This window comes from Pipra filicauda, unplaced genomic scaffold, assembly GCF_003945595.2.
Source record: "Pipra filicauda isolate LSUMZ 115617 unplaced genomic scaffold, ASM394559v2 scaffold329_size807674_pilon, whole genome shotgun sequence".
Taxonomy (NCBI): domain Eukaryota; kingdom Metazoa; phylum Chordata; class Aves; order Passeriformes; family Pipridae; genus Pipra; species Pipra filicauda.
The window spans coordinates 122,695-148,643 of NW_024104453.1; the positions used below are offsets into that span (position 1 = coordinate 122,695).

Here is a 25,949-nt window from a genome sequence, read left to right on the forward strand (position 1 = left end):
TTGCACAGACCCCTGTGGGTGCACAGAGGGTGGGCAGGGAGGAACAGGAGCTGCTGGATGAGTGGCTACAGGCAGCTGGCAACAGGATTGGGGCTGCACTTGGCTCCCGTCCCTCCCCACCACATCGGGGCTTCTCTGGGAAAAATGAGAGTACAGGAGCAGGTTAACAGCCAGGAAAATGATTGCTAACAACACGACCAGGGGCTTGTTCCTTCCCGTTTTATTGGAGCCTGAGTGATTACTCGTAGGTACTTAAAAGGCAGGACTGTGTGTTATTGCCGGGGCTGCTCGGGAGGGACGGGAGGCTCATTAACGAGCGGCTCTCTCCGGCTGCCGGGAGCATTCCCAGGGGCCGGGCTGGAAGCAGAGCAGGTTTGAGGGAGAGTGTTGAGGCAGCAGCACGGGGGGATGGAGGAGGCTGGGAATGAACCTTCTGCTCTGCCAGCGACGCTCCAGCCAAGGCACCGCAGGGAATGAGGGGTCTGGGACAGGGAAGGGACAGGAACGGGCTGCAGGACAGCTCAGGACAAATGGCCACCTCAGCCTGGGAAAAGGAGGATGGAAGAGGCTTGTTGGTGTCTGCCAGGGGGGTTGGTGGAGAGAGTGGGTCACCTCAGCCTCGTTCAGCCCTGACACAGCAGGACTGGTGTGCACTGAGCTCAGGGGCTGCCTCTGAGCACAGCCAGGTCCGGGGGCACCAACCTGAGATGGGATGTAGAGATGGGGGCCAGAAAACAGCTCCGTGCGTGTCCCAGGACATCTTTAAACAGCTGGAGGCAGAATAAGGCCCATGGTGCCCGAGGACAGGGGGGCACAGAGGACAGGGGGGCACAGAGGCTGCGGGGCGGCCACGGGCCCTGCGGGGCGGGCAGGCTGGGCAGGGGGCGGGTGGGAACAGTGATAAATGAGTTTAATTCCTGAGCAGACACCGATGGGAGGGGGTGATTAATGGGACAGGCACATCCTCGTGGCCTCAGGAGCTCAGGGAGCTGTGTTGGCAGAGGATGGAGCAGCACGGACTGGAGGATGGGAGGTTGGGAGCTGAGCAGAGACCAGATAGCAGGGAACAACAGGCAGAGAGTCTATCTCCCTCCTGCCCACTCTGTCCCTCTGACCATCTCCCTGGGTCCTTCCCAGAGGTTCACAGGCATCATTTCTCCTGTCCTCTTCCCTCCCTCTTATCCCATCAAACACAGGCACTGGCATGGCTGGTGCTCCAGGGCCCTGTCACCCTGTCACCTTCACTCCTGCACAGAGCTCCTTACCTGGCTGATGTGCCAGCACTCACTGGCCTCTGGTCCCATCCCGTTTTGCCTCTGCCTGCAAGACCAGTGCAGAACTGGCTGAACTGGGAGCTGGACTCCTCTCCTGAGGTATCCATGCTGCAGGATCTGCACTTCCAAGAGGTGGAGCAATGCCATTGGCACTGGCTGGGCTGGAGGACCCCAAGCAGCCCATCTGGGTACCTCAGCTCATCCCTCACCCCCCTCCCTGTCTGGAGCTGCCGGTGTCCCCCTGCCCCCCCAAACATTCCTCACTCCCAGCCCTGGTCTGGATCCAGCTGGCACCTCTGACTGATCTGGAGCTGGCCCTGGGCTGCTGGGCATGTGCCAGGAGCAGCCCCTGGTGCATTGGGCACAGCAGCTGGTAGTGCTGATTAAAAACAGAGAAACCCAGCAATTATCAGGCTGTGACAGCCTGTGCTGCTGCGGGGGACAGGGCAGGGGGGCTGGCCAGCCCAGGGGGAGGCTGGGTCCCCAATCCCTCCCTGGACCCCACAACAGGACAGGGATATGCCAGAAAGCCTGTGTGTGCAGCTCCCACACCCACCGTGCCCACAGTGGGCACATTCCAAAGCCAACAGGCTCCAGGAGGTGACGCCCGAGTGTGGCTGTTCCTGGGTGTAAATCCACAGGGATCCGGCACCGCTGCTCCCGAGGATCCCTGTGCCATGCCCTGTGGGCACACAGCCAGGCAGGGACACGCCAAGCACACGTGTGTCACCGTGTGTGACATGGCTCACAGCTCCTCCCCCCTGCACGCGGGTCTGTCCTCCAGGACACGCCTGGACACACATGATGCTGCCAAGAGCCCCTGGGGAAGCCCCAGCCAGCCCTGCAGCCCCCAGGAAGGTGCAGGGACACCCCTGCAGCCCCTGCAGCCCCCAGGGAGGTGCAGGGACACCCCTGCAGCCCCTGCAGCCCCCAGGGAAGCACAGGGACACCCCTGCAGCCCCTGCAGCCCCCAGGGAAGCACAGGGACACCCCTGCAGCCCCTGCAGCCCCCAGGGAAGCACAGGGACACCCCTGCAGCCCCTGCAGCCCCTAGGGAAGCACAGGGACACCCCTGCAGCCCCCCTGCTCCTGCAGCCCCCTGTGCCTGTGTGTGCCCGTGGAGCCCTGAGCAGCCCCCCCCAGCCCGGCCTCCTCATTAATATCCACGGCTTGAATTATTTATTACAAACAGATGTTAGAGTTTAAAGAGTGTTAAGAGGATATCCTTGGCTAATCAATTTGGTTTTAACTAGTTTATGTATTTATTACCACCAGAATTTGGACTTCAGCTGCCATTTGGAATTATCCCTCATCCATCACCGTGCTGAACGTGCTGCTTGGATGCCTGTGCATGTCCCTGGGGACCACGAGTGAGCCACAAACCTGCTGTCTGCTGGCCATGGACTGGGCTTGCCTATTCCCTCATTTCCAAACACTGCACTGAGCTGGAATGCTCTGTGAACTCCCCAAAATTAAGTTTTGCACTGTGGGCAGCAGCCAGACTGGGCCAGGGGAGCAAAGGGTCTCCTTGGAAAGGTGGGGCAGGGAGGAGAGAGATGTTGGGGACAAGTAGAAGAACTCCAGGCCCCAGGGGAAGGACAGGGAGATGGACTCTCAATGCTGCACCACCCTGAGTTCCAGGTGCCCCTCTGGGAGCACCTCTAGATGCTCCCAATTCACATCTCTGGGAATGTGGCCCATAAAATGCCCTGGAGGTAATTCTGGGATGAGATCAAGCAAATGAAGCAGGTGTAGTTTGTGCCCCACGGTTGCCTTGTGCCAACAGGAGGAACCCCAGGTGTTCTCCAACCCCTTTAACAACTCAGGAAGCAGGAGCAGGGATAAGGGAGCATCCTCCGGGCTCCAGCCATGGCCAGGGGCTCCCAGTCCCACACTGTCTGTCACAGCCTCTGCTGCACCCTCAGCCTGTGCTGGGACACGTTTGGCAGACACAGGCCCCAAAGCATGAGGGCACAAAGGCAGCTGGTGTGAGCCCAGCCCACGGGCACAGCCACCACTGCTGCTCTGCCACTCCCTGCCACAGCCACCCCAAACCCCCGGGGAATCCAAGGGATCCCCGAGCCAGTCCATCACCCTCTGAGAAGCACCAGATTCTTAAAGAACCTGTCAGCCAGGAGAGACTCAAACAACATTTCAGCTTGTCACCATTCCCAAGAGATATTGGGGAAAAAACAAGAAGGGGAGATGCTGTAGGAGGAAGAAGATAAATGGTGCTGGGAAGGAGGAGGAGGAAGGAGAGAGATGGGAGACAAAAAAGCAAGGAGGGGGTGAAGCTGTGCTTGGAGCACAGCAATTAAAGCCACCCTGAGCTCACCCAATTAAACCGACTGGAGAGAAGAGGAATCCCAAAGGATAATTTCTCGGCAAATTGCTCGTTTGTCTCTCAGTCTCTGATGCTGGAACGCTTCGTGTCAGTCAAGCCATGGAGCTGAGCCCTGGGGATGAGAGAGATGTTGGTAATTTAGCAGGCAAAAGGCATTGCTTCCTAGAAACTTCCTCAAAAGTGCCATAAATCCAAGTAAACCTTATCCAGAGCTTCTACACAGCAGTGAGAGCAGGAGGGATGGGGATGGATGGAGCACCCTAACCCTTCCTGGTCTCTGGATGGGCTTTCTGCCACATCACTCCTGTGTGTGCATCCTGAGGGAAAGCCTCCCCCTCCAGGGAGCAGCAGGACAGTGTCTCCAGGCCCAGGACACAGCGTGTGCTGCTGTCCATCCCTCTGCACAGAGCTCCCCAACCACCCTCACACTGCTCCTGCTCCTGCTCCTGCTGCTCCTGCAGCCTGGCAGTGAAGCCAGAGGCAAACACAGACTGGGAGATTTCCTGCTCACTGCCCAGGGCTGGGTGGGTGTTAAACCCAGAGCTGTGGGGATCAGGGAGTGCTGGACACGGCTGAGCAGCAGAGAGTTCTGCCTCAGAGAGTGCCCAGGAGGTCAGAGGAGACACAGAACTGCAGAGTGTCCAGAGCAAAGCTCAAATCATGGGGCAAAGGGAGGAGACAGAGCTCGGAGAAGCAGCTTCAGCTCCAAGAAAACCAAACCTACCCACGAAAGAGCAAGACCTGCAAAGTGATGACTTCACTGCAGGGGCTGAGGAGCTCTGAACACCCAGGGGATGGGGGAGAGCTGGGTGAGACCCCTGGACACCCAGGGGAGGGGTGTGAGCTGGGTGAGACCCCTGGACACCCAGGGGAGGGGTGTGAGCTGGGTGAGACCCCTGGACACCCAGGGGATGGGGGAGAGCTGGGTGAGACCCCTGGACACCCAGGAGGTGAGGGAGAGCTGGGTTGGACCCTGGGCCTCACTGGGTTCATCCAGGTTTCTCCCAGCAGCTCACACTGGGGGGAGTCCACAGCGGGGGGACCACTGGGCAGCCCCCAGTCCAGTCCCCACTCCCCGTTCCCTGTTCCCCAGCCCTGTTCCCCCCCTTCCCAGCCCTCCTTCCCTGCACAGACCAGCAGGCTCCAGCTGCTTTGCCAGCACCGAGTGCCGGGCAGTCAATCAGAGCATCAGCCTGGAAGTGTTGAAGGCCCGTGTCTGTCTTCATTACAGAGCCAGCTCTCCCCCCGTCCCCGCCTGTGCCCCGCTGCCGCAGGATTTTGCGCATGATTTCCCTCCCGCTGCCGGAGGCGCTGCAGCCGCTGCTCCACCACTGCTCCGGGGCTCTGCTCACGTTTGCAGTTCAGCCTCCTTTTATACCGACTTCTCTGTGTTTGTTCTCCTTTTGCCTCACCGAGTGGTTCCCCCTCCGCGGCCGGTTGTGCCTCCGCTGACCCTCAGCCCAGAAGGGCACGAGGAGGTTCCTGACCCGGGGTCTGAGGGGGCTCAGAGCTGCTGGGGCTGGAGGTGACACCCCTGGGCTGAAAGGAGGATCCAGTCTTGTCGGCAATTCGCCACGATCGTGGGATTCATCCCCCGGGCTCCTCTGCTCTCCCTCTGGCCCCCAAAATACCCAGGACATAGCCCAGAGCCCCTCCCATCCTGCTGCCTGCTCAGAGGGGAGGAAAAAGCCCTTTTCAATAGGCAGCTGAGCCTGAGTGACTGCAAAGAGCTCAGGAAATAATAATAAATGTGGGGATGATCCATGGAAACTTGACTAAGGCAGGAGAGATCCCCCAGGAGCTCCACAAACCCGGGGCTGCTCTGCCTGACCCTGATGGAGGCACCCAGGGGTGCAGCGTGGTGGGGATGGGCTGCTCATGGCACACCCACGGATGGGATGGCCCAGTGGGGTACCCAAGGATGCCCATCCAAGGATGTGCTCTGACAGCATGAGGGCACAACGTTAAAAACCCCTCACCTTTATTCACCTGTCCCTGCTGCACTGTCCCTTGGGGGCAAACCCAAGTGTTGCAGGAGATTAATGACCTTAGAAAAATGTAATTACACAACAGGGCTCTGCCGTTAATAACTGCGTATTTTCCTTGTCAATGTGCCCTAATTGAAAATGAGTGGGCGCCTCGTGCGTGGCAGTGGAGTTGGCTGGAGCCTTGACTGGAGCCTTAATGTTGTATTAATTGTAGTAATTAGCAGTCACTTTAGGTTGGAGTCAGCTATAAATAGGGGGTCCATCAGTTTAGCAGAGAGTGTGATTTAAAATGCAAATAACCCCCCAACTATACATATCTATCACTTCTTTCCCCCTGCCCCCCAGACCTGCAGTCGGGAAGGGCTGTGATGCTGCTCTGGTGAGTTTGGTTTCTGAAGGGAAGTGGTTCCCTTGTTTGTCATCACAGGAGCAGCTCAGATGGTCTCAGCAGCCCAAGGACACCCCAGCACAGGGCTCTGTCCCCAGCAGTGACTTTGCTGGTGCTCCCACAGCTGAGGACCCTGCCAGGCTGCTGGGGGTGATGGGCAGCCCCTGACCCAGCCTCCCACAGAAGGTGCTGCATAAATCCCAAGAGCCACGTGGCAAAGAGCAGAAACCCACAACACAAAGCCAAGTGCCCTTCTCTGCCCTGGAGCAGGGACAACCTTTTGGGGGAGAAAACCCACCCAAGAGCCCTAAAGACCCAGGAAAAGGGAAGAGGAGCTGCAGGCAGAGTGAGGCACCACGGCAGGGCGGGGATCCCACGGCCCCAGTCACATTCCCGAGCTCAGCCCCTCCATGACACGCTTCATTTACCTGATTATTACCAGAGGAAGGACAAGTGAGAGAGGAAGAAGGAATAATCTCTTATTAATGCAGAATCACTAAATTACAGCCTGTACAACCAGGGACAAAGCAACGCGCTAAAATAAAATCCTGGCTCCAAAAATGCCCAAAGCAGAGCTATTAAAAATTTAAAAGCAAACACAAAAAATGCCTTTTCACTGCTGGCCAGCTCTTAATTTAACAGAGACCATCAGACCCCCCTCCCCTGCTGGCACAGCCCTGCCTGCTGCTGGGGCACGGAGCTATTCCTGCACAGCAATCCCTGAGCAGGAAACAAGGATCTTGAGGGGGGAAAAAAGGAGGGGGGAAAAAAAGGGAAAAGCAGGTGACCCCTTTCAAACCCCTTCAAACTGCAGGTGACCCCCTCTCCGTGCCTGGGGCAATGCCACCCACCTCTGGCTTAAGGGAGACGAGGAGCAAAGCCCTGGAGCTGGGGGAGCTGGACTGACAGCACTGGAGCCAGAGTTTCTTATCAGGATTCTTGCTAAATCTCGAGAAAACCCCACACAGGGCTCTGGTTTGCTCTCACATGCAGAGCAGGGATTTGCCTTCCAGAGTGTCCTCTGCTTCAGTCCCGTCTGAAGGTTCCTTGGAGCATCCACAGGAAAGGCCAGAGCAAAGCTGGATATTTGTACATCCATCGGTGGCTTTGCCCCTGGCAGGCAGCTGGAATCATCACATGGTGAACAGCTGGGAGGAGACAATCAAGAAACAGGGGTTTCTTCACAAAATTCTTCCCCAGACCTGGAAGAGGAATTCAAGGTTCATCAGAGACATCAATGCTCAAACCAGGTGACGGGTCTGATGCTGCACAGGGCCTTCTCTGCAGGAATTAAAGAAGAACCTGGGATTTACACAGCTAAAAACCCCCTCATGTGTGAAACCTGGGATTTACATGGCTAAAAGCCCCCTCAGGGATGAGACCTTCGAGGGATGTGGCTTCCCCCAACCCTCCTGCCAACGTGCTCTGGGCAGAGCAGGCTGTGCTCTGAGAGCTGCCTCTCAACACTCTGCTTATCATAAGAGGGACGGGGGGAAAAACAGATGAAATAACATGAAAATAAATACAGAAACAACTTCGGCATGGAAGGCAAAGCAGGTCTGATCTTTTGCTTGACTTGTTCTGAAAATTGCTTCTCCACTGCCCGTTTATGCACATTAATTGAACGTCTGGCCCGGCTGCCCGTCTGTTTAAGCCCTCAGTCAATCCCCTCCTGGATGGCTGCGAGATCAATAGGGTGGTAATTTAATAAAGGACACTTTCAGTTGGCTTTAAAAGCCACTGACAGGATTTAATTCTTTCCTGTTTTTAAGAAGGGGCAGTGGCAGAGGAGGACTGGGGTCAAACCACGACCCAGGCCCTCCCCCCAGCAGCCTCCTCCAGACCAGGCTGCTGTGAACCCTCAGCCCTCCTGGGCCTTCCTCATCCTTCCCGAGACGTGGCACAGTGCCTGGGACCAACTCAACAGCCCTGGCGTGACCCTGCTGCTTCCCAGAGCTCCTACAGGCTGGCAGCGATTTCTAGGAATCGAGTTTTAGGATGGTGCACCTCCCAGGAGCAGCCCAGGGAGCCCCAGGAGCCCTGGGAGCCCAGCCCATCCTCTCCCTCCCCAGAGCAGTGTGACTGCAGGGGACAGCACTGCTGGGACAGGCAAGAGCAGCCACAGCTGTCCCCACGTTCCAAGCCTGCCCTGCGTTGGCAGCACTAGGATCAGTCCTCCGGCCTCTCCAGGGATCCCAGGGCAAGGCAGGCGTCCAGCCAGAGCTCCCAAGTGCTGGGAATGACACGTGGGGCTTTTTCCAGGTGAGGAAGCTGCCAAGTTCAAAGCAGCTGTTGATGCCTCAGGTGATCTGTCCCTTGCAAGAGCTTTATCCAAGGAAGTGCCAGGCCCACACTGGATGTTTCATCGCCGGGCTGAAAAACCAGAGGCAGAACAGCTCCTTTGGATTCATGGAGCGTGTGCACCAGGGCTTTGCCAGGCAGGAATTAACATCCTCCTGCCTCCTCCAGCCCCTGTGCCCTTGTGCTGCTGGGTTCCAGCCCAGAACCGGTCCCAGCTGCCCTCAGATGCGTGTCAGCCTCCTGTTCCAGTTCCTGCAGCTCTCCCTCCCCAGCCCTGCACGGTTCAGTGGGGAAAGCACCAGCCTGCACCTCCAGCCCTGTTTAATTTCCTCTAATCGCTTTCTTCACAGCCATCCTCTCTAAACCCTTTATCTTCCTCCAGGCTGCAATTCCCTCCCTTTGCTGCTTCTCCATTTCCTCTCTGTGATGCTTTGCCCACAGCCATCTGAATTCCAGTGGTTTAACCAGTGCCATGCTGGGAGAGGATCACGTCCCTGTCCCTTGCTCAGGGATTATGTCTCAGTCCTGGCCACGTGTCCCAGGACTGCCTTTCCCTGCTGATTCGTCCCAGAGGCCACACCAGACCCACTCAGCCCGTGCTGGTTCTGTCCATCCCCACTCAGTGTGATTAATGCTCTCTTGGCTTCACACCCCTCAGTGCTGCACCCACCTCCTGCCCTGGCTGTGCTGGCCTGTGCCCATGGGCAGAGCATTCCTGCCACCACAGGGTGCCCAGGGCTGTTCCTGGACAGAGGCTCTGGGCAGACACTCTCCTGTGCTCTGGAGCAGCAGCCCATGCAGGAGAGAAGCTGGAAGAGCCCAAACCTATAAATAAAAGACATGAATTAAACATGACTCTTGCATTTTCAAGGGTCAGATGAATATTCGGTCACTTAGCAATATCATCTACTCCCACGAGGGAAAGGGAATAACAATAAGTGTTTGTCATCACTTGTTGTTTCTCAAGTGACACTTTGAAGGGACAAACCTCACCCTGCTGTGAGTGTGGGGGCAGAGTCTGGCTCCACCAACCCGCTCTGAAAAAGGCAGGTGACAACTGTCCCAGTTTTAAAGCTGGGCAGAAATGGTCTCAAAGATGCTCAATGGATTTGCCACACTTTGGCAGAGGCAGGATTGCAGCCCAGCCTCCTGCTTCCCAGGCAGGGATAACACCACCAACACAGCTCCAAGGACAACAGGGATCCCCCTTCATTTGGTACCTGATGGACCCTGCGATGGTTCCCAAATTCCAGGTGCTCCTCTGGAACCTCACACTCCCCAGCTTTCCATCAGTTGCTCGAACCACCCTCCCAGCACACTGGGCTGCAGGTGCCTGTCCCACTCCCCAAACTCCAACGGCCCGTCAGGAGCACGAGCAGACAGAGGGCAATGGACTGAGGATGATTCTCTGCCCCTCTGCAGTTGCTACAAATCACAGCCAGATTTTTCACTGCCAGGCTTGGGGCAGGTGGGAAGGGACCAGCTCAAGCTCCCCACACCTGAGACTCCCCCATCCTGCTGAGACCAAGTCACTTCAGACAACCACAGCAGCACAGAATGGCTTGGGCTGGAAGGGACCTTAAGAATCATCTCGTTCCAAGCCCCTGCCATGGGCAGGGAAACTTCCACAGGCCCAGGGAACCTCCCACAGCTCCACGGGAGCTCATCAGTGGAGATGAAGCCAGGAAAGCCAGAGCTGCACTCCCAGCCTGGCACTCCTGGTGTTTGTGTTTCTCCCAAGCACAAGAAGCTCCTTCAGGTGATGCTGAGGCTTCGAGGATGGAACTGGCCCTGAGCTGGGGACTCCTGGACCCTGGGAGTGCTTCCTGCTCTGCCCCACCACCACCATCAGAGCCAGACACACCCCAGACGGGCTCTGATTGTTTTAATCGTTTTTAACACAAGTGCAAATTTGGATAACACAGGGAACCACCTATTCATCTGCTCACAGGACTGCTCTTTCCTCTGTCGCTCTCTGTGCAGGAGGAATTTCACATAACATCATAATTCCTTTGGGTTTATTTACTTACAGGTATCAGACTGATTTAATTCCTGGTCTCCTTAATTGGCCCCACTGTTAATACCAGCTCACAGCCTCTGCTTCTCAGCGGCCCCGTTGCTCTCGCTGCAGCAGCCACCACCTCCTTCTCCTCCTCCTGTCACAAATATCCCAGAGCCAGAGATTCCTGTGGAATGTGGGACCCCCGGGTGTGCAGAGGGTCAGCAGCGACCCGGGACTGAAGCTGCAACTAAGAACAGCAAAGGCATGACAAGATGTTCACCCCAAACCACCCTGGTGCCTTGGGATGCACTGAGGGATGTGTCCCAGGCCACTGGAGAGTCGTTTGATTTTTAAAATAATAAATACTGAGCAAAAGTGGGTGTTACTGAGAGCAAGGGGAACTTCAGGCTTCATCAGGAATTAAGCCTTTGGTCCTGGAACCCCCTGCCCAGGCACTGTAAATGTTCCCAACCCCTGAGCTGGCCCAGGTTAGAGCTCCAGCAGCCCCTGGGATGCTGGTGGCTCGGGAGGATCCAGCACAGGCTGTGGGATGCAGCACCTCCCCTGCCAGGGTTCCAGGCTGGCCTGGCAGATGCTCTGAGCACAAACCTGCAGGCACATGGAGCCTTCCCAGTCTCAGGCTCCCAAAAAGACCTTCAGAGTGAGGAGCACTGTCAACAAATGTATTTAAATTACAAAAAAAACTCCAAACCCAAACCTGATGTGCTTTTAAATTGGAAAATAAATTATTCGCACAGAGGACAGAACAGAAAATTATTAAAATCTATGTAGCTTCCCACTCTTTCCTCCCAAAATTAGGAGGCTGAATGCTCAGCTGGGGTAAATCTCCTCTAAGTGACATTCATCTTCATGGTCCTGCCCTGATTTACACCACCAGAGAAATTGGCTTCCTCTTTGCCTGGGTCTCTCTGCATATCTGTCCTGTGAGAATAAATAAATAAAACTTGAATAAAAATATTCATCCACCATTCATTCTGCTTAATTATTTAAACTTCAGATTCTGGAAATAATAAAGGAGTAATAAAGAAGAGATTTACCATCCGCCACAATTGCTGGGAGCATCCCGGGTAATTTCCTCCTTCACTTTTTAATCTCTCTCTTTTGCTTTCTTTTTGCCTCGCCAAATTGAATCAATTTATTAAAGTTGTTGCCAAACTGCTCTGCTCTGCTCTGTTGGTGGTGATGAAGAGGAATGGGCTGCTCTGTCCCCCCCAGAGCCCCCTCCTGAGGAAGGATGGCACTTTGCCACACGCCTGGGTGGGGAGGACTGAGCAAAGCCAGGCAGGACTTTAGAACGACACCACGGTGAGGGATGGGGGGAAGGACCCAGCCAAGAGATCCCAGCTCCTAAACACAGGCTGCAGAAGACAAACTCCTAGAGAAACCTGGCTGAGCTTCCACAGCCACCTCAGGAAGTTGGGATGGGCTCAGTCCCCACGTCCTCCCCAGAGGTGGCTGCCCTGGGACCCTCGGGCAGCTCCCGCCTCTCCTCCTCCTCTTCCTCCTCCTCCTCCTCCCCCGGTTCCCCGACCTGTTTTCCCGAGCCTGCGTGTGCCGGGTGCCCTCAGAGTGACTGGAGCCATGTGCTGCAGATCCCAGATCCCACAGGTTCCTCCAGCTCCACAGGAACAGGCAGTGAAGTGTCAGCACTCACACGTCACACGAGGCACTTCGCTACCAGAGCCAGGGCAGAGCTGCCACCTCCGCCCGGCAGCCCCTGGGTCCTGCTCGGTGGGGGACAGACCAGCCCTCAGGATGCCTCCAGAGGGAGAAAGGAACCCGTTCCTGCCCTCCCTGCTCCTGCCAGCACGGTCCTGCCTCTGTGGGAGAAGCGGCTCAGCCCCTTCCAGCAGGGCTGACAGCAGGGGCTGCCTGTCCTGGCCCAGCAGGGCAGTCTGGAGGCGTCAGCTCAAGGGAGAAGCAGAAACAGGCAGATGACAGAGCTTTCCAAAGCTGTAAATTCCACCCAGGGTCCCTTTTTGCTGTGCTGAAGGAATCAGCACGAGCACCGCATCCTGATTTTGGAAACAGTTTCAACCAAACACACCGTTCAAAAGAGCAGCAAGGCAGTCCCAGGGGACAGGTACCAGCCAAAACAGTGAACAGATTAAAAGCTGTGGATAAGATCACAGACCCTGAGTCTCCCAGACCCCAATCCCCACGTCTCCAGCACCAAAGGCTGAACAAACAAACCACAACCCAGCCAAGGGTGTGCCAGGGCTGGGGACCCCCCGTCCCACACCTTCCCTCCAGCTCACTGCTAGGTCGTCTTCCCTCTTCCCAGAGCCACTGAAATAAATTAAAGATGAAAAAGACAGGAAAATTATTCACCATGGAGATTTGGAGAGACAGCAACTAATTAATAAAAATAAGTATTGCTAATACCAGGCTTTTATACAGCCTTTTAAATTGCAAATTCCTCTTGAAGCGGGTATTATTAATTAAATCATTTGCATCCACTATGGCACCAATATATAATTATTTATCCTGATAAATAATTTTTTATTTATCCTGACAAATAATTTTTTTATGCTGATAAATGATTGGTGGGGAAATGTAGGGCTGCACCAGACTGGCAATAAGGTCTTTCCAGCGACTGGCCTGAGTCTGCTCCTGCACAGCCTTGTCTGTCTCAATCAGCCTCAGCCTTAACCCCCCAAAGGGCAGGTGCAGCTGATCTCCAGCTTCTGTGAACGCAAACAACAGTTCTCCATCCCCCCTCCTTCCCCAGACACGCCGTGGGTTTGGGGGAGCCAAGGCAGAGGGGATGTGCACGTTGTGCAGCAGTGCCCAGCTCACAGCCAGATGGGTGGCTGGGCTCTGTCCTTCCAAATCCCACCAGAGACCCCAGATCCTCACCTGTCATCCTCACATCCTGAAAGACTTTAAATGGTCAGAGGAAGGATCTGTCGTGCCTTGCTGCTGCAGGGATGGAGAAGATGAGCTGGGGGTTGTGGGGGCTCTGCTGTCCCTTGGCTCCTGCCAGACCCTGAACAGACCTGGGGCATAGACGAGTTCTCCACTGCCTGAAAAACCAAGGACAGCTCCTGAGTTGGAGGAAGGAGGTAAAACCAAGTAGGAATTCCCTCCATGAACCATCAGCCCCCCTTCCCCACCCCAGTGCTCAGTGTCCTGGGGGAGCTCTATCCAGGCCCCAAATTCCCCAAAGGGGAGGACCAGACGAGGACACATCCTCGAGTTTCTCTTTGGAAACCAAATCCTTGCCCATCCCTCTGTTCTGCAGAATTAATGACCAGGGAGGGAGGAGCCCCACTGTCTCAATGTACCCACCCCATGGCCCCACACACAGCCCAGGGAATGCACCCACCCCACGGCCCCACAGCACAGCCCAGCTCCCTGGAGGGGAAGGGAGGGAAGGCAGCTCTGGATTCCAGCCTGGAGGGCCTGGCTGAAAAATGCCACTGTGCTTCCCCAGCTGCTCCTCACCCATCAGACTCGTCTGGTCTCGAGTGTCCTCACCAGCAGTGATCCATCACTGGGATTCCTCCACGTGGGAGCCACAGCTCCTGCCTGGGAGGCTGATGCAGAGGAGGGCTGTGAGGCAGGATCCTTGCCTCCACTTCTCCAGAACACAGGGAAGCTGCAGAAAACAAGACAGACAGACAGAGGGGACAGCACTCAGCACCTGCTCTTGCTCCTGTGGTCCCACTGCAGCCACCTCCCAGCAGCCACCCCGGGCTTAAAAACGTCTGTTTGCAGGAACTGCAGAGCCAGTACCAGGAATCCCTGCTCTGGAAATTAAAATACAGCTCTGGTGGAAGCTGTTCTCCCTCAGCTCCTCAGCTGTAACAAACCTCCTACAATCAATTGCTTTTTGGCACACTCCACCCGGGGGAAAGAAACGAAACCCCAAAACAAACAAACAAACCAAACAACCAAAAAACAAACACGGGGAAAACCCAACCAAACAAAAAAAACCAACCAAACAAACAAAAAAACCCAACCAAACAAATCCCAGCCCAGCACAAAACAGATTGATCCCGTCAGTGACAGGGAAAAGCCACCCAACAGAATCACAGAGCGAGAAGTTACAAACCAGCAAGAGGTGACAAGTAATTATAGAACAGGGAAATGCAGAGGGAACTCATTTGAGTGAGCAGCAACTGATTAACGGGCCCAACATTTATTTTCTTTATTTATGGCCTGGCATCGCAGAAAATTGATACAGAACAGCCCATATACAACAGGGCTGCTGACACGCTCAGCAAATGAAGAGTCTGGAAGAAATCAAGCTGAATTATACCTGCTGTTACTCAGCCCCCCCTCGCCTCTCCCATCTTTCAGAGGAAGGTGTGGGGGTGACACAGCACCGTGTGCTGTCCCGGCATCCCCCAGCACGAGGGGACCAGCCAGGGCACACCCTCGTCCCATCCCCTCCTGGCTGCTGGCCCTGCAGACCCTGCAGCTCCTTGGCAGCGACGTGTCCCCATCCAGGCCATGCTCTGAGATTTCCCTGTGCCTCAGAGCTCAGCAGCTGCTCTGCCAAATCCTCCTCCAAACCATCTCCCCACTGCAGCGTGGAGGTTAATTGGGGTGGGATTTAGCCCATGACCCTCCCACCTGAACACCCGGGCACTGACAGAGGCCCTTGAATAGGAAGCGATCCCCCTCCTCCCTCTGCTTTCACCTCACTGAAGAGCATTAAACACTAAAATGAACGTTTGAGCTTTCTGCCCTCTGAGGAGAAAGCAGCAGCAGCTCCGGGGGAAAAGCAGGAATGTGCTGCAGCCCATCCTCAGGGAACCAGGGATGGAGCACGAAGCTCACACCCGACTGCACTCCCCCCCTCTAAACCCTCGAATCCAAGGAGAGCCGCCCCATTCCCAGGATAAAAGCAGGACCATGAAAGGCTCCCGATGGCTCAATCAGCCGGTTCAAGGCTGTGCCCACAGGCAGCTCTTCCCAGGGATGAAAGGTGGCAGCAGCTTTGATGGAAAACTCACTGCCTGCCAACAAACAGGACTGCAAGGAGATGGCACCTTCCAGAGGGTGCTCCTGGGGACAGGGGGGCCTGGGCACCCCCGGGCAGTGGGGAGGGGAGAGGGCTCTGTGGGTGGGCTCAGGAGAGAACAGGCTCCATCACTGGGAGACCCAGAGGAACAGGCTCCATCACCCAGAGGAACAGGCTCCATCACCCACAGACCCAGAGGAACAGGCTCCATCACCCAGAGGAACAGGCTCCATCACCCACAGACCCAGAGGAACAGGCTCCACCACCCAGAGGAACAGGCTCCATCACCCACAGACCCAGAGGAACAGGCTCCACCACCCAGAGGAACAGGCCCCACTGCCACAAGTTTTCAGTTGGAAAACGGCTTTTTATAGAAACTTCTCAACAGCGGTAAAAGTTCACTCCGTTTGGAAGGGCAGAAGCTCTCCAGGTGCTCAGAACAGACCATCTCCTCCTGGTTTGCCTCCCCAAGTGCCAGCTCTCCTCAAGATCTCGTGCTTTGTGCTGGAGCCTCAACGGCGTCAGTACAAAGAGGAACTGAAAGGAGAAAAGCTTCAAATTCGTTAAGAACAGAACACCCCAGTTCATGCCCAACAGGTTTAAAAATGTATAATTCCCTTACATTCTCTGCTCTACAAACGTTTCCCTCTGCTCCCATTTCCCTATGAGGGGAGTTTCCCAGTTTCACCACGTCTGTACCTGCCCCCCCTTTGCTCAGGTGTTGACAGGTACCTTTCTCTGTGCCAGAGCACATTCCCTGGTCTCCTCTGTGCCACCTCCACTCTGCTGCTCATGCCAGGGCTGCTCGGATGTGGTCAGCACCATGGAGGAGTCCGGGATGCTCCAGCACACAGCAGGTACCACCTGTGAGCAAAGAAGTGACATTATTAGCTCCCAGTTTGAGCAGGATAAGTAAAATCCCCTCTAGTAGCCTCCCCTTGAGCTCAGTAAAGCCCTGAGTGCCCCTTTAAGAGGGACGTTCAGTTATGAAACACAGTTGATTTAAATGCAAATTACCGAAAAAATACAACTTTCTTTATTAAAATGTAAATTGCACTTCAAGGCGCTGTCTGAGCTCGTCTCCAGCTCCAGCCACAGCCCCTGGACGTGTCAGTGCCAACAGCACCCACACCCTGTGCCCCCACCTCGGTGTTTGGATGGGGGACAGGGTGCCAGCACTGCTGAGGGGTCGGGGTGTCCTGGGGGAGCCTCTTCCAGCCCGACCCGCTCCAAGGTGTCAGAGTGTCACTCTGCAGATCATCTGTCCCAGGACTGCTTTGCTGAAGGGAATAATTATTGTTTTCTTATTTCCTGAGATCTTTTCATGTAACTTGTTCCTACGGGAATGGAAAAGTTTAAAAAAAAAAAAAAAGGCAAGCAGGCCATCCCCTTGTTCTTCCCCAGGATTCTGGATTTTTGGGACACTTGTGGCCTGAGGCAGAGATTCTCAGGCAATTCCTCCCTTGCATAGTTCCCCAAAACACCCCATCCTGTGTGACACCAACCAACCTGCCCACAGGCACTTTCCCAACTCCTCCAGGAAGCCCTGGCTGTTGCCTTCAGCCACCAGCTGGCTCGAGTTGCTGGAAGATCATTAAGGATAGCAGGGACTGAAAAAGTCCCAAGTGGTTATTCTCTCCCATAAGGCCATTCCCCCAGGAGAGCATTTAATTGCCTTTTGAAGGATCCCACAGCCTCTGCAGAGCCTTCCTGACCACCCAACCATCCTGGCATTTATTCGTCCACGGGGCCTGACTTGAACTTTGTTTTCCCTTCACTTCCCATTACTGTTCCCCTAATCCTCTCCTCCAGCCCTTTCCCGTCCTTCATCCTGCATCTCTCACTCTGTCCTTCCTCCCTCTGCCTTTCGAGCATCCCTGCTCTGCTCCTCTCACGGGAAATGTCACTGTGAGACACAGGGAGGCTGAGACAGCCCCGAGACCAACCCTGCCTGTGAACAGCCCCGAGACCAACCCTGCCTGTGAACAGCCCCGAGACCAACCCTGCCTGTGAACAGCCCTGAGACCAACCCTGCCTGTGAACAGCCCCGAGACCAACCCTGCCTGTGAACAGCCCCGAGACCAACCCTGCCTGTGAACAGCCCCGAGACCAACCCTGCCTGTGAACAGCCCCGAGACCAACCCTGCCTGTGAACAGCCCCGAGACCAACCCTGCCTGTGAACAGCCCCGAGACCAACCCTGCCTGTGAACAGCCCCGAGACCAACCCTGCCTGTGAACAGCCCCGAGCACAGGGGGGGAGCCAGGCTGGGGCCAGCAGGACACAGCAAATCTGTCCTGAACCACCCGAGAAGGGGCTGCCCCTGCTGCTCCACCAGGGCAGGACCAACCCCTCAGCCTGGCCTGGGGGCAGCTGGTTCTGTCCTGGCCCCTCTGCCACCTCCCAGGGTTTGCAGCAGTGGTGCTGGGGAGGGGAGGCAGGTGCTGCTCCCTCACCACGGACACAAACCTGTGCTGGCTGTTATGGGACTCCAAAGAACCAAACTGGGAGAGCACCACAGGAGAACAACTTTCTTACTTTCAACTGCTTTGCTTAAGTTATTTAAAAATGTTTGTGTGGCAAACCCAAGGACCAAAGGGCCCCGTGAAGCCCCCACACCTCTGTGCGACTCTGGAGGAAGTTTTGGCGAGTGAAGCCCCCTGGAGCTGCCCTACAGGTCACACTCCCTGTCCTCCACCCTGTCCTTGCACACCAGCACCATTTAATCACCATTTGGTATTTAACATCCAGCATAACGGGCTCATCGTCAGGCACATGGCAGCTCCATGAGGCATCACTTCATCCATCATTGTCTCTCTGGCTGTCTCTCCTACCTCCCAGGCAGCATTCCTGCACCTCCCAAAAAGCCACCAAGCCACTGAGCAGGCTCTGAGCCAGCACAAAAGTTACAGCTCCTGAAGAATGAGCCGGACTTGCTGTTCCCTAAACAGGCCCCGTCTGCTGCTCGCAGAGCTGATATATTTATTTTCATTAAATTTAATCCAGGGATATTCTTCTCCTCCCACCTTCCCTCCAGTCCGGCTGCTGAAGCAGCAGGGCTCGGGAAAGGAGCCACCTTCCAGTTGATTTCTCATTCAGCAAAGCCAGGTCTGTGTTCCTGTCCCATTTAATTAGCACAAGAGAGAACTGGGCTGCACAGAACGGCCTCACCACACCCTGTGGAGCTGCTGCCTCCACGCAGGAACAGCAGCCCCGGGTCAGGCACAGCCTCCCCCACCCCAACACCCCTCTCCTCCCCCCAACCCCCGCGCCAGCGAAGCCACCGTCCCCAGCAAGAGCAGAGATGCTCCAAACTCCTGCCACAGATCTGCTGCCAGGCTGCAGCTCCTCCCAGCCCTGGAGATGAATTGCAGCAGCTCTCCCTACCTGTCACCGCCGCTCCCAGGTGGCAGGATCTGAGTCACAAGTGAAATATGTCTCCATCCTCCCCCTTCCCTGCACCTGGCGTGAAACAACCCTAAATCACCTCCCTCCCTGCTGCGCCCATCACCCCACGGGCTGCAGTGACAGGGGGAGGGCTGAGGCACCTTCTGTGACCAGGGATAAAACCAATCACAATCAGAGCCAGAGAAACTCTGGGGTCACCTCGATGCCCAGGCCAAGGTTCAGCCAAGACGAGCCGCCTGTGGGGCTTTGGTGGAGCTGGCAGAGCTGGGTGGGCACAGCACAGGGGCTTTGGTGGAGCTGGCAGAGCTGGGTGGGCACAGCACAGGGGCTTTGGTGGAGCTGGCAGAGCTGGGTGGGCACAGCACAGGGGCTTTGGTGGAGCTGGCAGAGCTGGGTGGGCACAGCACAGGGGCTTTGGTGGAGCTGGCAGAGCTGGGTGGGCACAGCACAGGGGCGTTGGTGGAGCTGGCAGAGCTGGGTGGGCACAGCACAGGGGTGCAGCCAGTGGGAGCATCTCAGGGTCTGCTGCTCCAGCCATGGAGGATTTAGGGGACCCAGCATCATTGCCCTGTCACAGGGTGCTGGAACAGCCCTTGGTCCCTGAGCAGGACGTGCAGCCCCTTCACTGAGCAATGCTCTGCAGGGCCAGGGCAAGGGAAGGAGGGGAAGTTTCAGGGCAAGACAGAATAAAATACTTGTGTAATCAGGGCTGAATTATGCAACATAAGTTACAGGGGAAATATCCTTAAAGACTAAATTTCCCATTGTGAGGAATCACTCCCTGTTTAGAACACACTAATTATCCCTTAAACAAGGATGAGCTGTAAGTAATTTAAGGGGTTTATCACTCACACTTTGCAATAATGTGATTGAGCGAGTGGCAATAAAAAAATCCCAGAATAAAGTGAAGGTGACAGATTCCCCAAGAGCAAGGAAAGGTGCAGGGCAGGACAGCATTTCCCAGGGGTGCTATGGTGGGGGTTAGGAGGAGATTGGGCTGACCCAGGGGCTGAGGCACAGAGTGCCCTGGGACAGCTCTCCCCCAGCTTCACCTGCAAAGGAGAGCTGTCATCCTTCCATCCCCAGTGCTCAGTCACCCCCTCCTCTCTGGGTCTGATGCTTCCCAGACCCAGCAGAGCTCTCGAGCCCAGCTGGCAGAGCCCCCAGGCTCTGGGTGGTGACTGCAGCAGCTCTCTGCCTCCAGACCTGCTGATCCCCCACACCACTGCTTCTATTTGTCCTTGTGTTCAGGAGGATGCCTGGATTCCACCTGCTGAACGACCCAGCTGCTCAGTCAATGCAAGGAGGTCCCTCCTGTCCAGCCCAACTTCATGGATTGATGAAGAACAAAAGCCTAATCCTGAATTTCTCACCCTGTGCTCCACACACATCTCAGAGCTGTTTCTGCATTGACTTTCAGAGCCTTTGAATCCACTTTTCCCACGCTGAGACCAGGCTGGGGCTGTGCACTAACAGGAATGCCATAACTGCATCTCTCCCAGTAGTGAAATCTTGTTCAATACATTCTTAATATTCAATTACTATTTATGTAACACGCGGCAAAGGATTATCCCATTAAACTGAAATTAAGTGCTTCATTCATTAATTAATACATCTTATTTCAAGTGCTGCCAACATTTATCCCTAGAAACGTAATATTTAAAACCAAAACACACAAAACGAAGAGAAAGGAGCCTGTTTGCTTGTTGCTTTTACATTTGCTCAGAGGGCCCGCTGAGTTGTGGGGTGTGGGAAGGATCCAGCCAGCCCACGGGAGGGGACTTTCCCAGAGAGCAGCAGAGGGAGAAATCCTAGTATGCTGGACATGGTGTTTGTCTCCCTGGGTAAGGAGGCACTGGGAGGTCCATCCCTACATTTCCTCCGTTTCAGTTGGTTATTTCACCCCTAAACTACTCGGAGAGCCACATCCCAGCCCCACTCAACACCCACGGAACTACCCCAAGGAGAAATCGGCCCGTAAGACCCACAACACCGACAGCCAAGCGCCAGGAAACAGCGTGAAATCTAAATTAAGTCGAGAGTCTCTTTCCAAAACAAATTCCTCCTTGAAGAACCAAGCCCAGAATTCATTACAACAACTCAATTATCCAGGAGGCTGAGCTCGGGCAGACAAGAGCTCCCCGCGAGCGCTTCACGCTCCGCTCCCGTCAGAGCCTCCCCTCCCAGCAAAGGGAGGGCTGGGACAGCACCTGCCTCCCAGCACCGCCCAAACACCAACCACAGCAGAGCAATCACAGCCCGGGGGCAGAACTGGAGCTCCTGCATGGCACAGTCTGGGTTCCACTCACTGCAGGGCCCCTCTCCAGCATGGAAGGGCAGGATTTGATCCCAGAAGTCCCCATCGCTCAGCAAGGGGAAGCAAATACGAGGCGTGAGAGCTGGAAATAATTTTTTAAGCCCCTGGGTCTCTCTCCCTGCCAAAGGAACTCAATAGGATTAATATTTTTTGAGCCATCTTTCACTCCAAATGATGTCTTCAGGAATCAAAGGACACTGCTGGCAGCTACAGCTGTGCAGGAGGAGGAGCTGTGCCCACAGAGGAGTCGGGGCACCCCTGGCGTGCCCAGACCAGGGGCTGTCCCAGGGCAGTGACAGGGGCTGGCTCAGGCACCCCACCAGAACCTGCCCGCCACCAGCAACTCTCCTGCAAACCCCTTCCCAAAATCCCCACTGTTAAGAGATGGCAACCCAGAGCAGTGACTTCCACCCACCAGCACAGAGGGAGCTGGGACCATCCTGCTCCAAACCCAGCTCAGGAAACACGAACAGGGGCCTCCATCCCTCTGGAAGCACCAAGGAATGTTTTCCCTCCTTTCCCTCCCAGCCACCATTATCTCTGTTTCCACCCGAGCAGCAGCTGCCCATGAGCTCACGGGGAGGTCACAAGATTTCAGCTTTTGTGCAGAAATCCATCCAACTGCCTCAGAAAAAAAAAAAAAAAAAAACCAACCTGCAGGAAATGTTGCTGTCCGTTATTTTCTAGAGTGAAGGAAGGGAAAAAAATAAACAGGAGAAGAATTTACAGGTAATTTCCTCGTCAAAAGTTCCTGTCTGTAAATACAATCAAGATAAGAGTGACATGGCAAATAGCTGCTTTTCTCTCCTGAATGAATTATTCAATTCACCACTGATCCTCTCTAACTGCTCCGGATTGCCTTCTGCTTCCCTTATTTATTTTACTTTATTTAGTTCTGTAGAGAAGCTCTGCCAATAATCGAAAAGAATTCAGGCAATTGCAGGATTCAACAAATCCCTCCTGCAGCCCCAGCAGCTCAGCCCGACCCCCGGCCCCCTCCCCAGGCTGCACCTTGCACTGATCCAGGTCTCCTCCTGCCCAGGAGCAATCCCTGAGGGCAGGTGTCCAGATTATCCTTCCCTTGGCATGGGAGCTGCATTTTGGGAGAGGATTATCCAGGCTGCAGAGGGCCCACAGAGGTGGGGGTGCCCCATTCCCAAAGGATGGAGAAAATCCCACCCAGCCCCCAGGAATGGTGATAACCCTGCTGAGCTGCAAACCAGCCCGGACCAAGCTGCAGGCTGGTGTGTCAGGAGATCAGGGGCTGCCACATGCAGGCAAATTCTCCTTGGTCATGTCCCTCAGTGGCTCTCCCCTGGAGAGAGAACAGCCCCTGGGAGGGAGTGGGGATTCCCCACCCCACACACCCGTGGGAATTGTCTTGGGACAGACCAGAATCCCAGTAACACATCAATAAGCAGCCACGCTGCAGCCAGCACTGAAAGCAAGGAACTAACATTACTACTGAAAAACCCGCTCCACAGCCACAGCAAAGCTCATAAAACTGTGACTTGAGAACAGAACCGTTTCGCAGCAGCCCAAGGACAGCCCCGACGACGGTTCAATCACACGGAGGGTCAGCGTCAGTCTGTCCACACAGCCCAAAGTTCCTCCACGAGCTCTGGAACCGAGGGGCAGGTGACAACTTCATAGACCCCCAGCCCAGGGATGGGGACCCCAAAGAACACAAAAGGGGGAGCAGCAAAGCACAAACCAGACAAACAAACCCTCCTTCGAATCACAAACAAATCACGTGCATTTCTGGTTTTCCCCCGGAGCAGGTTTCAGGCAGGGCGACACTTCTTTATGTTATCGATTAGCAATTAGAGAGGTGTTTCAGCTGCTTCTCTGCTGTGTCCCTGCTATTCCCTCCAGAATTTCAATTCCACAAGAGCTATTTCCACCCAGCCGGGAAAGCAGCACTGCCTGACCCCCCACCCTCACACTTGCCAAAAAGCCCCGGGGAGGAGTGGGGAAGGCAGCGTTTGGAGAAAGAAAAATAGTCTGGAAAGGAGAAGAAATAATCTCGATTCAATTCAGCAGGAAGCTTCCCCCTTAGCTTTTGGGAAGGGCAGGATGCTCCTGAGCAGAGCAGTGCTGGGGATCACAGGCAGCGGCTCCACACTGGGCACAGGGCTGGGATGAGGAGACCTCTGGGCTCCGTGGGCACAACCAGCTGAACCTGCTGGTGCCTCTGTTTGCTGTCACCCACATAGGGGGGCCCCATGAAATGCCACCACAAAGTCCAACAGCCATCACAAGAGCAGCATGAGGGGCAGGAGCCGGGAGAGGAGGCTCTGTGGGAAGAAGGCTGGGTTGGACAGGCCTTGGAGCAACCTGATCTAGTGGAAGGTGTCCTATGGCAGGGAGTGGAACAAGACGGTCTTGAAGGTCCCTTCCAACCCAAACCAGTTGAGGATTCAATGATTCTATGAGTGATAGAGACTCACACTAAAAGCCACAAACCCCAGCACATCCCGGCCAAGAACTGATGGAGGAAAACCGCCGGCATCTCCGAGGATGCGCCGAGGCCAGACCCCTTCTTCAACAGCAATTTTCAAACCTTTTTATTTGCTTCCTTGTAAAAAGGAGGAAATAAAAGAAATAACAAACTGATTTCAGATAATTCACCGGGGCTGTGAGTGCATTGTAAATGTGTGCTTCAGCCAAGCGGCAATTTGCTGAATTTCACAGAGCGCTTTTGTGTTGCTGTTTGCCGAGCAACATCCTCCTGGAAACTGTGCCTGCCTTAATGCTCTCCTTAGCACACGGCGTAATTGCCCCCTGCAATTTGTTGCCTGGAAAGGTTACCACAAAAGAAAGGAAGGAAGAGAAGAACAACTTTGTTGGCAGGGGAACAAGGGAGAAGGGGAGAGAGAAAGCTGACGGCGTTTGAAACACAATTTATTCCAGGCCAAGGGATGCCAAAAGGTGCAGGGCAGCCCCACTCCCCGGGTGAGGGGCTTCCCCCACGCCCACAGACCAGGCTGACAGGGATGGAACTGTCACAGCTCCCACATGGATGGGGTCCAACCAGTCAGACTGTCCCCTGTTCCCCCCTGCAGCTGCACCGGCTGGACATCCCCACTCACCCTGGACATCCCCACTCACCCTGGACATCTCCGCTCACCCTGGACATCTCTGCTCCCCCTGGACATCCCCGCTCCCCCTGGACATCTCTGCTCCCCCTGGACATCCCCGCTCCCCCTGGACATCTCTGCTCCCCCTGGACATCTCCGCTCCCCCTGGACATCCCCGCTCCCCCTGGACATCCCCGCCCACCCTGGACATCCCCGCTCCCCCTGGACATCTCCGCTCCCCCTGGACATCCCCACTCCCCCTGGACATCCCCGCTCACCCTGGACATCCCTGCCCACCCTGGACATCTCCGCTCCCCCTGCACCCTCCAGCCCACGGGACCCCACGAGGCCGAAACGACACCAGAGAGGTGGTGAGCAGGAGGACAAACAGCAAAAGCAAAGGAGGAAGCAGACAGGAAAGGCAGGAGGAAATGGCAGGGAAAGGCTGGAGCAGGGCTGGGAGGGGGTGGCAGCGTGGAGGCAGCAGCCTCTGTTTATTAATTTTCTGCTTGGCTGCGCTCGGTGCCAGAGCTCCGGGATCGTGGAGCCGCTCCACACTCTATTAAATAATTCAATCTGCGAAGAATCCAAGTGTGTAAGCGAACACTCTTATGCGTCTTAAAATTTAATTGCGGAGCTAAACAAGATGAAGTGCAAGGAAGACATAAAAGATATGAAAATAGATGCCGCAGCTTTTGTTTCTCTGGCTGCCCCGGCCCTGCCCAGGAACCTCTCCCCATTTTTCACACGCCGCCACTAAAGAGCCTGAGCCTCCTTCATCTGCTCCCCCCTCCTCTTTTCTATTTACAGCTGTGTTTGCAAGCAGCAGGCTCGCAAATCACTTAATATCCATTAGAGCAGCTCCATTCACTGTGCTGGCTCCTGCTCTGGCAGCCGTTCCCTTATAAATCCTCGTGTTCAAGGGTTTAGGGAATCAGCCGGGAGCACTTGCTGCAGCCACCCCTTTGCCCACCGCAGCCCGCGGCCTCCCCCTTCCCAGGCTGGCCACCAGCTCCTCACTCCTGCACAGCCCTCCTCCCCCTTTCATCCCACGATGAGCCCCATGCTCAGCACCCATAAACCAGCCCCTCGGGAGGGTCAGTCTCAGCTACCTGCAGGCCAGGTGTAACCCAGGCCTTCCTGCACAGCTTGGCTGGAGGGATGAGAGCAGCCCACACACTGTGCCATGCCCAGCGAGCCTGGGAAACCTCAGACAAGGAGTGAGGGTCTTGGCTTTCACCTGGAAAGAGGGGCAAGTCCGTCCCTTGGGACTGGGGAGCAAAGGAGAACCCACCGCTCACCGAGGCTCAAAACCTGAGACCCCAAACCCAAGCAGGAACACTCATCAGCTCATTCCCAAGCCAGCCTCACATCTGAAGTGCCAGTGCCTGAGAACAGCCCTCAAGGTTCAAAGCCCAGATGTGAGCATCAGAGATTTGCTCAAAACGCCTGCAAGTGCACAACCAGCTGCTCCTGCCCCCAGAGCAACACACGGGCTCGGAGCTCGTCCCACAGCCCTGGCAGCCGGTCCAGAGCTGCTCCCACCTGCTGTCAGAGCAGCTCCCGTGGGGCTGGATCCCAGTTCTCAGCCACTGACCTGCAAAGATCCCAGGAGGGGGGCCTGGGGTGGGAACAGAGGGCTCCTCAGCTGCACAGGGTCTGCACCTCCCAGCCCTGCTCACAGCTCCAGCTGCAGCAGCGTCGCCACACAAACCATCGCTGCAAAAATCAGTCACACAAAGTTGGTGCATTTTCCTCCCTGTGCTGAAAGATCAATCACAGTCCTGGCTCGTGGCAGGAACAGTGAGCTCAACCCCTCCTGCACCCAAACAGGGTGTCACTGGGATTTCAGCTT

The 25,949-nt window shown here is 55.5% G+C and overlaps 1 long non-coding RNA gene across 1 annotated transcript; it reads right to left on the minus strand.

The window, feature by feature from the left end:
- Window positions 1-3,654: 3,654 nt before the first annotated feature.
- On the minus strand, window positions 3,655-25,735 carry LOC120323722. The gene is made up of 8 exons (XR_005564493.1): window positions 25,692-25,735; window positions 16,023-16,154; window positions 13,799-13,919; window positions 13,178-13,344; window positions 10,326-10,544; window positions 8,966-9,120; window positions 6,846-7,196; window positions 3,655-3,730 (listed from the first exon to the last, which is right to left on the minus strand). It is a non-coding gene; the product is annotated as an uncharacterized LOC120323722 (long non-coding RNA).
- Between the last annotated feature and the right edge of the window lie 214 nt (window positions 25,736-25,949).